The following is an 11,152-nucleotide window of genomic DNA, read 5'->3' as shown; positions in this document are numbered from 1 at the left end:
GACAGCGAGGAGATTATTGGAAAAATTGAAAAGGAGGTGGACATCACCAATTTGGGCATAGGTGTAGCGGGTGTCCGCAAAATCAAAAAAGGGTTTGCTATAAACTGCAACAATAAAGAAGGAGCAGTTAAGTTGCTAAACACTCTAAAGAGCAGGGGAGATGTAAAAGTAAGAGCTCCCAGTCTAAGGGACCCAAGGATTATTATCCCAGGGGTTTCTTGGGGGATCAGTGAAGAGAAGATGAAAGAATACATCCTAAAACAAAATGCTCACATGCTCACTGAGGACCATATTAAACACGTCTTCTTCCTGGGCAGAGAAGAGAGGGGTATTCGGTCGTGGGTGTTTGTCATCACCCCTGAGCTCAGGAGGATGTTTGTGGAGGCGGGTGACACTCTATACATGGGCTGGAGGAAGAGAAAAGTATATACTTTTCACTACTACAAAAGATGTGGCAAGTGTTGGGAATACGGACATACTACTAAAATGTGCCACAATGAACTTCGCTGTACTGAATGTGCAGAAGCAAATCATTGCTCAAGAGAATGTAACGTGGAACCTCACGAAATGCTGTGTATTAACTGCCTGCGTTATAATAAGAGGTGCAGCCAGGATGCGGACCGTGTGGATCCCAGGCATGGGGCCCGTAGCTATCGCTGCCCTGTGTTAAACTACTACATTAAACTAAGTACTGACAGCACTAAGCAATAATGGAGCTAAAAATAGTGCAGATTAACCTCGATCACTGCTCTACTGCTGTAGATCACTTAATTAAGTTTGCTTTGGACCACAAGATCGATATAGCATTGATTCAAGATCCGTACGCTTCTTCTCGGATACTGGGTATTCCGGGGTGGATCAATTGCTATAGCCTTGGTTTGGCCTCTGCTGTGCTGGTTTTTAATAAAAGCATCTCGTCCTCTCTTATCGAGGAGCTATCGAATGAGTTTTCTAGCACTGTTTTAATTAGTGCGAATACTTCTAAATTTATTGTAAACTCTACTTATTTAAAACCATCTGGTGATATTGATGAACAGATTCTGGCCATTCATAGGCTTTTCTCTGCCTTTAAATTTCCTTACGTGATTGGTACTGATGCAAATGGTAGGTCGCCTGTCTGGTTTGACAGACTTCAAAATCCGAGAGGGGTGAGAATACTAGAACTAATATACGATTTAGATTTAGTCATTCATAATTTAGGGGGACCGCCTACATTCTCTTCCCACCAGGGAGAAAGCTATATTGATTTGACCTTAACTAAAGGTAGCATTAATATCAAAAATTGGAGAGTCTCGCTTGCTGAATCACTTTCAGGCCATAGGTATATTTTATTTGACGTTGAATTATGTACAGCTAGGACTCAAGAAACTAGCGAGCCTTTTAGTAAAAACTACAATGTCCATAGAGCTGACTGGAGCAGTTTTAGCGGTACATTCTCTGAAGATATTCCAGAGATTAATAATTTAATTCATCATAATCATCCGGTGGAATACATTATTCAAAAATACATAGAAATTATTCAAAAAGCTGCTGACAAAAGTATTCCACTCAAAAAATGGTATAGGCACTCTGTTCCCTGGTGGAGTCGTGAATTGACGGTCTCCAGAGCAGATGTTAATAGGTTAAGGCGTAGGTTTCAGCGATCTTGTGGTCCAGATCGTACAGATTTTAAGAAGCGTTATCTAGAAGCTAGGCGAAGCTATCAAAATTTAATTAAGTCTTCAAAAACTGAATCCTGGAAGAGATTCTGTACAGACAAGGGCAACATTGATCCATGGGGTCGCGTTTATAAATTATTAAAGAAGAGCTTTATTACTAGTTCTCCCAATTTAACTATCAAAAATGTTCAAGGCAAGACTCTGTACGATGACAGAGAAATTGCCAATATGCTCTTAAATCATTTCTTTCATATGGATAATACTGATAATGATAGTGATTCTCACAGTGATATAAGGAACTGTATTCAGCAACCTTACCATATGGGCGATGATCTGCCCTTTGTTCATTCGGAAATTAAAGAGGTCATTCTGGCTCAAAAGAATAAGAAGGCGCCTGGTCAGGATGGGTTGAATGCGGAGATCATAAAAAATGCCTTTAACACCTCGCCTGACTCCCTTGTTAATATTTACAATATGTGTTTAGCTGTTGGTGTTTTCCCCACAGCATGGAAGCATGCAGTGGTGAAACTCATTCCGAAGCCAGGCAAAATTCTGGATAATCCGAAATCCTTTAGGCCAATTAGTTTGCTCCCTGTATTAGGTAAAATTTTAGAAAAATTAATGATCAATAGGATAAATTACCACTTAAATCTTAAAAAATTCCTAAATAAAAACCAATTTGGCTTCACTCCTCAGATGAGTACTGTTGACCCCCTGATTAAAGTTAGGGATATTATGCAGCATGCCTTAAGTAACAAAAATATATGCATTGTTATCTCTCTGGACATTTCCTCAGCATTTGACACCGCCTGGCCCGTCTTCATTCTACGCGAACTTCGGACTGCCGAAGTACCAAAGAATCTGTACGATCTCGTGGTTAGTTACTTTCAGGACAGGAAGGTATCTTTAAGGTATAATACTGTAGTATCCACTAGGGATGTTTCGCTGGGTGTTCCTCAGGGTTCTGCTTCTGGCCCAGCTTTGTGGAATATTTTAATGAACACTGTTTTTAGGATCAAGCTTCCCGCCGGTAGTGAGCTCTTTGCCTTTGCCGACGACCTGCTTGTGACGGTGACTGACAAAAATATTTATTCTCTTAAAAAGAAAGCTAGTTCCATACTAGCCAGTCTTCAAAATTGGGCTAATGATACTAAATTAAATTTTAATACTGACAAGACTAAATTACTATTTGTAACGAGGAAGCGTAAGATTAGTAAACCACCTCTGACTTTAAATGGGAAGGTCTTGGAGTATGTAAATTCAATTAAATACCTGGGGGTTACTTTACATGACAAGCTTAGCTGGTCGCCCCATATCCGTGTGCAGTTGGGGAAGGCTGAGAAACTGCTACACATGTTTAATAGAATTGCGACCCTACGTTGGGGACTTGCTTCTAAGACTTTAGATGTTATTTACGAGGGTGCTGTACTACCGTATCTGGGATATGCTGTAGGCGTTTGGGGGGACGCTCTCAAGTACCAAAAGAATAGGGATATGCTTTTAAAGTTTCAACGGCGTATTTGTATTAAAATAATTAAGGGATATAGGACTATTTCAAGAGAAACTGCTTTACTTTTAGCTAACAAATTACCATTGGATCTTCTGCTTAGAGAGCATTATGATTATTTTAACATTAAGAGGGAAGGTACATTGCACCTTAATAATTATTGTGTTCAGTATGCTATCCATGCTGGTGTGGAGCAGCTTCCTCACCCTGCATATTCACATGAAGGTGCATTGATCGATTATGCTGACCACCATCCGCTTAAGATATTCACTGATGGGTCGAAGTCCGAGCGCGGCACGGGGGCAGCTGTGGCTTTCCTGTCTGGCATGCAAGTTTTGCATTGTTTAGACTTTAAGTTACATCAGGATTGTTCCATTGTTCAGGCTGAAATTTTAGCTGTCTGGCATGCTTTAAATTACATAATTAAAAACAAGCTGAACCAGGTGTTACTTTGCATTGATTCGCAGACTGCATTGGCTTGTTTAAAAAAGCCTAAGATATCCACCAAGCTTAGTTTAGACATCTACAACTTATTCAAAAAGTGCGTCGCCTTGTACAACACTAAGGCCTCTTGGATTAAGGCACACTCTGCTTGCCCTGGGAATGCCTTGGCTGACCTCCTGGCTACTAGTGCACATTTAAATAGTAATATAGACTATTCTATTCTTCCTTTAGGGCATGCTAAGCATATTCTACGGCAGAGTTCAATTCAGCTGTGGGACTCCAGATGGCAAGCAGACACAAATGGTGCTGTTACGCATAGCTTCTTTCCGACTGTCAGTCACAGGATTAAAATTAATTGGGATCATCATGACCATTTCACTACGACTTTATTAACGCAGCATGGTAAACTAAATAGCTATCTTTACAGGTTCAAGATCATAAATAACCCAAATTGTAACTGTGGTTGCCAGGTTTCGGACACTATTGAGCATATCTTGTATGACTGTAGCCTTTTTGATATCTGTCGAAGAAAATTGATCACCTTCCTATACGACCGGCTGCAGGTCTGGCCGGCTCCTCTCCACGCTTTAGTAGAGGACACTGAGGGTTTTAACTTACTAAAAGATTGCTTTATTCAGTGTGCTAGTCATTACGGTCCCCAATAAAACTCTTTCTGCTGGCTGCGGCTTACTGTCACTGTTCCTGGCTGGGCTATTTAGTGCTTCTACTGGGTCTATCTTGGTATTATATGTTTTTGTATAGTTGTTTTATTTAGATGTATGTATTTGTTTCTAGTTTTTGTGTGTGTTTTTGTGGGTGTCGTATGCTCTGTTCCAACTCTAATATTGGAATAGGGTATGTTGCTTCACCCGCTGTCCCTTCTTTGTGCCATCATATTATTCTCATGTGCCAACTATGCCTAGGCTTCCCTGGGCCTCTTAGTGCTCTCTGAGCGGAAAGAGGTCTTTTCTGCAAAATAAAAAAAAAAAAAACACCTATACAGTACTTTCGAGTTCTGTTTGCATTGCCATCCAAAAATACGGTTATTTTCCCTTGCAACAGTGCACTACAGCAATACTACAAGTAATTACAAAGTATTACATCTAATTAACAATTTAATCTATTTTTTATCATGAATTTCCAAAGTTTTAAATAATCAAATTTGATTATTTAAATAATCAAATTTGATTATTTAAAACACTTGCAATAAAGTTGTGAAGTTTCATTTGACGCTTTTTTCTTTTCTTAAGCAAATGTCGGTATCAGGAGATCGCATTCGAAACGCCTCGTTTTGCTTTGCACTCCTTTCAAAATCTAAATCATTTGCTACAATTTGAACAACGATTTCGGTTATCGTTACCAAACTTTTACTGGGGAAATCAGTAGAGAAATTCTTTGGGTAGAACTGGAAAATAGACATTCTGAAAACGAAGAGTTTTCAGAATCACTATTTTCCAGGTCTACATGAATACTTTGTTCTGTCAGTTATTGAAGGTCGTCCTCGGTAAGGCTCTGACCAGAAACCTGCGGTAACTCCTCAATATGCTCGTCTATATCTAGTCCTGCTGTATCGATTAGGTTAACCAAATTGTCAACCTAACGATACAGCGATAGACTCTTCTCATTGAGAATTTTTGGATACCTTCAGCCATAACTTTTTCCACACTTTGTCCATGCATTTATCAGTTAATGCTTGCCAAGCCAAATCGATATTTCCTATGGCATCCATGATGTTATTTTTTTTCCAAAATTCCACCAAATAAACATAGATTTAAGGAAAGAAAAGTGCTACACCTTTTGCTGATTGGTTCCTGTTTGGGAATAATCGTATTATATACGAATCAATGAAATGCCGCGTTAATTTGAATCGGCATAAATTTTGAGCTTTTTTTTAGGCTTCGAGCAGACCACGTTATATCGAATCAGCCAGCGTTAACCGGGGTCTTCATTGTACTTATTTTTTGCGTGGGCAATGCCAAGTTTACCTCGTACTTTATTTTAATATATTAACTATAATTGATTTTAAACTGATTAACCTTTGAACTTGGTCAACAATATAATATAAAATTGCTTATATAGCGTATATTTTATATAGAGAAATTCCAACTGTTATCAAATTACTAACTATATTAAATGTTATCGATTTATGTATATATAATTATACAATTGTGTAATTAATTGTTAATGATTGACAATTTTGTTATAGTATTACACAAGTTAATATTTATTGTAATCGTCATTACATAAATAATTATCTTTAAGCATATTGAAATTCAACAGAATAACTAGAAGCTGAAGAGAACTGTTACCTTTTGCTATTATTATACTATTTATTACAGAAAAAATTAAAATGTTTTGAAAATATAATGAAATACAATTGAAAGTTAAATACGCTAAATATAATTCTAATTAAATCTGTGAAAAAAATTATAAAAATAAAATAGATTTAAAATATTAGCTTTTATACTAATTTAAATTAATCTTAATTAATTAATGAATGACATTATAGGCTTATAAAATGGCAATTAAGTTTTAATTTTCTTCACTACATTTTAAAATTAATTTTTAAAAAATCTATAAATTATTTAATGTATTAATTAAAAGTCTTTTAATCTGTATTTTCATTCATAAATCATTCATAATTGCTTAGTTTGATAATTATATCCCAATAAATGATGAAAAGTATAATTTTATAACTTAACTATCGATTAGTATTTATAATGCTAATTTTTAACATTATTTTAAATTATTTAATATTTAAACTTATCAAAAATTTAAAGCTAACAACAAAAAATCGTATATCTCAAGAAACACGATTAAAATGACGAAAAAATCGAAATTGAAGTTAAGATGCTCCACTAGATGATAATTTATAGTTTGCTATAAAAACTCACAGTTTCTTAACATATATTTTAATGTTTATCTTCCATTTTATATTTTTATTGCACGATCACCGGATAAGTAGACGTAATTCGTATAAGTGAAAAATATCTGTAAATATCAAGGTAATCAGGATTTCTACATTAAGAGTTATACTAGTCCCTGAAATAAACTCGTTTTTGTTAAAAGACCATTCTTTTTTATATGAATTATATAGCTGTCCCAGTTATATTGTGAGAACTTTATACTTATTAGCAAATAACCTGCATATAATTGACTTACAGAGTGAATTTAATTTTATACTATTTCATTCAGGAAAGTGAAGAGAGGAGCGCGGAAATCAATAATTTGTTATAACAATTCTGAGTATGTTTTCAAAAAGGATGCAATTATCAAATAATTATAAACTTAAGATTTTTCTATTCATTTATTTAAATTTTTAATAATTATTTACAAAAGTGATTTAAAGTTTTTTTTTTAAATTTAATTTATAAATTTAAAAATGTATTTACAAACAATCTATATAGGCAAATTATTTATTATTCTGTCATGAAACTTTATATAAAGCAAAAAACGTTTATGTGTGTAATGAGGTTTAAATTAAGGATAAAATGCGGAAGCATTTTTTTATTTACAGGATTAAATTAAATTTTTAAAAATATTTTCAATACTGTTATTCAGGTTCAAAGAGCGAACATTAATTTTATATTATCAATAATATCACTCGTTATTTATGTTGTTTGTAGCTCTCTTACTTATTATGCTTAATCTATATCCTTAGCCAGACCGCGTAGTATAGATAATAGTAACATTTATCCATTTTATTTACGCTCCCAAAGCGGCCCTTGTCGAAAAATCTATACTTTCGGTCAAGTTCTCGCTCTCTCTTTTTCTTTTCATATTTTTGTTTTTATCTTTCTACATTCTATAGGTAATCATCCCAAATACTATATAATATTATGATAATCTTTCATATGGATATCCATTTAGTAGAAATTCCAATCGTGCAGAAATATAAAGAAAACAATTTGGCAACCTTCCTTAATAACGAAGACTGGCTCATCTTATAGAAAAGATAACATATGAACAATTCATCTGCGATCTAAATTAGGACTACCAGGCATAAGTCTAGAAATAGCCTGTAACAAATTACCTAATACTACCACAATTTTCTTTCTGGATTTTGAGGTTAAGAAAACGATCTCAACTTTAAAACAGCAGTTTTAAAAATATCAGGAAAAAATTAGATTCTTTTCTAATGTTTCCAATGAGAGGTTATTTTTAAACATTCTCTAGACATAAAATTTTAGCTTCTTACTTATTCTATAAAACGATGTTCGACCACAAAGGATCTCCCTTCATACCACACAATGTATAACCGGCAGGAGAGTATAGTATCAATCAAACTACCAGTCTAAAGAGCCAAAGACACACACAAAAAAAAAACAACCTCAACGATGCGAAAGAAATGAAATGTGAATGGTTATTGCACCTACATAATAAATTTGACTTATTATTATCGGTTTTAATAATTAAATATTTTCCATAAGACTATAAACAAGATTCAAACTGCAACTTTCGCTGTCGTAACAGAAATTAAACGGAACAAAAAGATGAATAAATCTGAAAACTTTCATGCAATAGATAAACATCGATTTCTTACATCTGAAATAATCAACTGAAGTTTATCAAGCTATATTTTAAATGAAATAATATATTTTTGATGAATCAATTCGTCTTTCAAACAAATTGAAAATTGATGCATTAATATTTTTTCTCTCTCCAGGATATTTTGATATATATTATTTAGGATCAAAAATGATCTTTTAATAGAAAGGAAAAAAATATGGTTACTTTGATATATTGTATAGTAAGTGTGTAATATTAAATAATAGTTATTATGTAATATATGTGCTCTAACAAGAAAATATAAGAATTCGGATATATTGAAATTCGATAAGTATAGCTCAATAACAGATTATCTTTCTTTATAAAAACAAAATATCTTTCTTCTGTTATATCAATATATGTAATTTTAACAAAAGTTTTCTATTCTGTTTATATAAAAAATAATATATTTACTTTACAAAATGACTAATTTTTGCTTATTTTATTTATTTATTTTTATTTTATTTTAAGTTTTGGAAGAATCGTACCTGAATGATGAAGTTAATAATAATAATTATATCTAATCAAGTAAAACATTTTTAAAAAATATGTCAATAAAGAAATAGAAAAATCGTAAAATCATTAAATTGCACGTGTAATTTTAAATTTATTACTATTTTTGCATTTGTAAGTTTGATCGTTACAGTTTTAAAATGGAGAGTGTAAATTATTAGTTGTTTTATCTTATTTTATTAAAATGTATAGTGATTCGTATTATATTTATTTAAATTCTACATTTAAATATTTTTAAATGTATTGTTAACGTTGCTAGATTATTTTTTGTCGTAAATAATTTTTTATGTGGAAACAAATATTTACTTTACAATGCTCGAGAGAATCGATCGTCTTTAAATTAAATGTTGATAATACTGATTCGGTCAATGTTTAAGAAATTTAAATTGCATGATAATTTGAAGAAAATTAAATTAATAAGAAGCATTGAAATGGTGCAATTTGCTCTAAAATTATGTATTTTTCATTTATTAATAAATAAATTTTAAACTTTTATCTGTCGAAGGAATTCGAACTACTTTTTGTTTTAATGTTAAAGTAGATTTTTCAAATTTTAACATTTAATAGTAAATTTTCAACATGCAATTAACAATGCAATGCAATATGAAATTAATTAGTAAATCAGTTTTAAAAGTTAATTCTAATTAAATAAAAAAATTTCCGAAATTTTAAATTTCAATAACATTGTTTTCAAACTACATTCGTATAAGTTATAACTTTTTAATAATTTCAGAACATAAGTTACGATTTCTGATTGCAATTCATTTTATATTTTTAATCATTTAATTAAATTGTTTCAATACTTTAATATTTAAATATTATTGTTATATATTACATTAAAAGCCCAACAAATGAAGTAATTATTTTTGTGTAATCTGAATATTAACGACGTATGCGTGTATATTTTTTTCATTTGACATAAATATATAAAATGAATAAAGCTGTAATCGAAATAGTCTCACAGTTTTCTTACATTCATATATTCTTTGATGATCAAAATCTCAATAATTTAACTATCCCCTGATTGGCAGCAAATGGAATGTCATATATAAAATTTTTATTTTAAACACAATTAATATTAAATAATTATTATTATTTGAAAATATTTTTCTTAATTTTATTAACTTTAAATTTACATCTAAATTTATTAAGTTAGTTTTAATTTTTTTTATAACAACTAAAATTCCTCTTTTGTCTGCATTTTATCCGGAAAATTTATCTTTAATTTTACTTATGCGTTTTCTTACGAACCTGTTTTGTCACATTTTATAGAAAATTTACGAAATCTTACAAATTTCCGTCAAATTTCGATAAAAGATTCAGCAAACAAATTCGTGAGGCTACTGCCTACAAAGAAATGCCTCTCTGAAAACGTCACAACACGTTTAACTTCACGCTCAGTTACTTCCATTTTGGAAATAGTAAATTAATAAAACAATGTAATTATTAACAACACGTGATCTACATAATAATGAGCAACCGGCTAAAATCAGCAGTAGTGTCGTTACCATTTAATCGGTGTTTCTTCATCCGAATACCGGTAATTTAGATTATCGCTTCTAACGTAAAACCTAATGGCACGTGAATATTTTGAAAGTATTTTAAAAAATCTTATTAATATTATTTCTCATCTACTTTCAATGTTTCTTTAAAGTATAATTACTGCCTCTTGAAATATAACGCTTTAAATTGTTTCGTTACAGATTGCTCCAGTAAGAATTACAGAGTACTTTCTTCGTCATTTTGGAAAATTTTTTGACTTTCTTGAATATTTCTGTAAAATACGATGGAAGAAGTCTATGCAAAGAAATGTAAATAATATAAAATTTATTTTATTAATTAAGAAAAGACGGGAAGAAACATGAAATTCGTTGACACTGCGGCAGAATTCAAATAGTCAATGTGCATAGTCACCAACTAATAGAGATAAATATAATTTTACAATATGTTCGATGTTTTTTCTCTTTAGTTAGTCGGAGCATTGCTGAAAACATCAACTTGTGCAAAAAACATTAACGTATTTTATTTTCTGAAGAAAAATGTATCGGTATTTTGTAGATTTTTTATTTCATGCCACTTTTTTTCAAATTAGGCAGCATTGACAGAGGCCAGCGTAATCGTTTGAAATTTCACAATTCGACTTATTTTCTATTCAACAATTTAATCGACGGTTATGATGATAGACTATAAATAACTACTAACAAAGACAAGTCTCTATTTAATTTCTCAATCAAATCTCAATGGAACACAACAGTGTCAGTAAACTATTAAAGTAATATCTGTATATTAAATTTGCGGTTTAAATGATTGTATAAAACTTTGCAATTATTAATATTACATCGATGAATATTTCCGAGGCTATTTTTTCAGTATTGTCCCTATAATCAAATTTATCAGTTTGATTAATAAATGTGTTTTTACGTTTTTATTATTTTAAGTCGACACGTATTTGTTTGGGGTGTTTTTCTTTTTTCTTTTTTTT

The sequence above is a fragment of the Centruroides vittatus genome, unplaced genomic scaffold (assembly GCF_030686945.1).
Source record: "Centruroides vittatus isolate TY-2023 unplaced genomic scaffold, ASM3068694v2 contig_628, whole genome shotgun sequence".
In the NCBI taxonomy this organism is placed as follows: Eukaryota; Metazoa; Arthropoda; class Arachnida; order Scorpiones; family Buthidae; genus Centruroides; species Centruroides vittatus.
Note: the sequence above shows the minus strand (reverse complement) of the source record.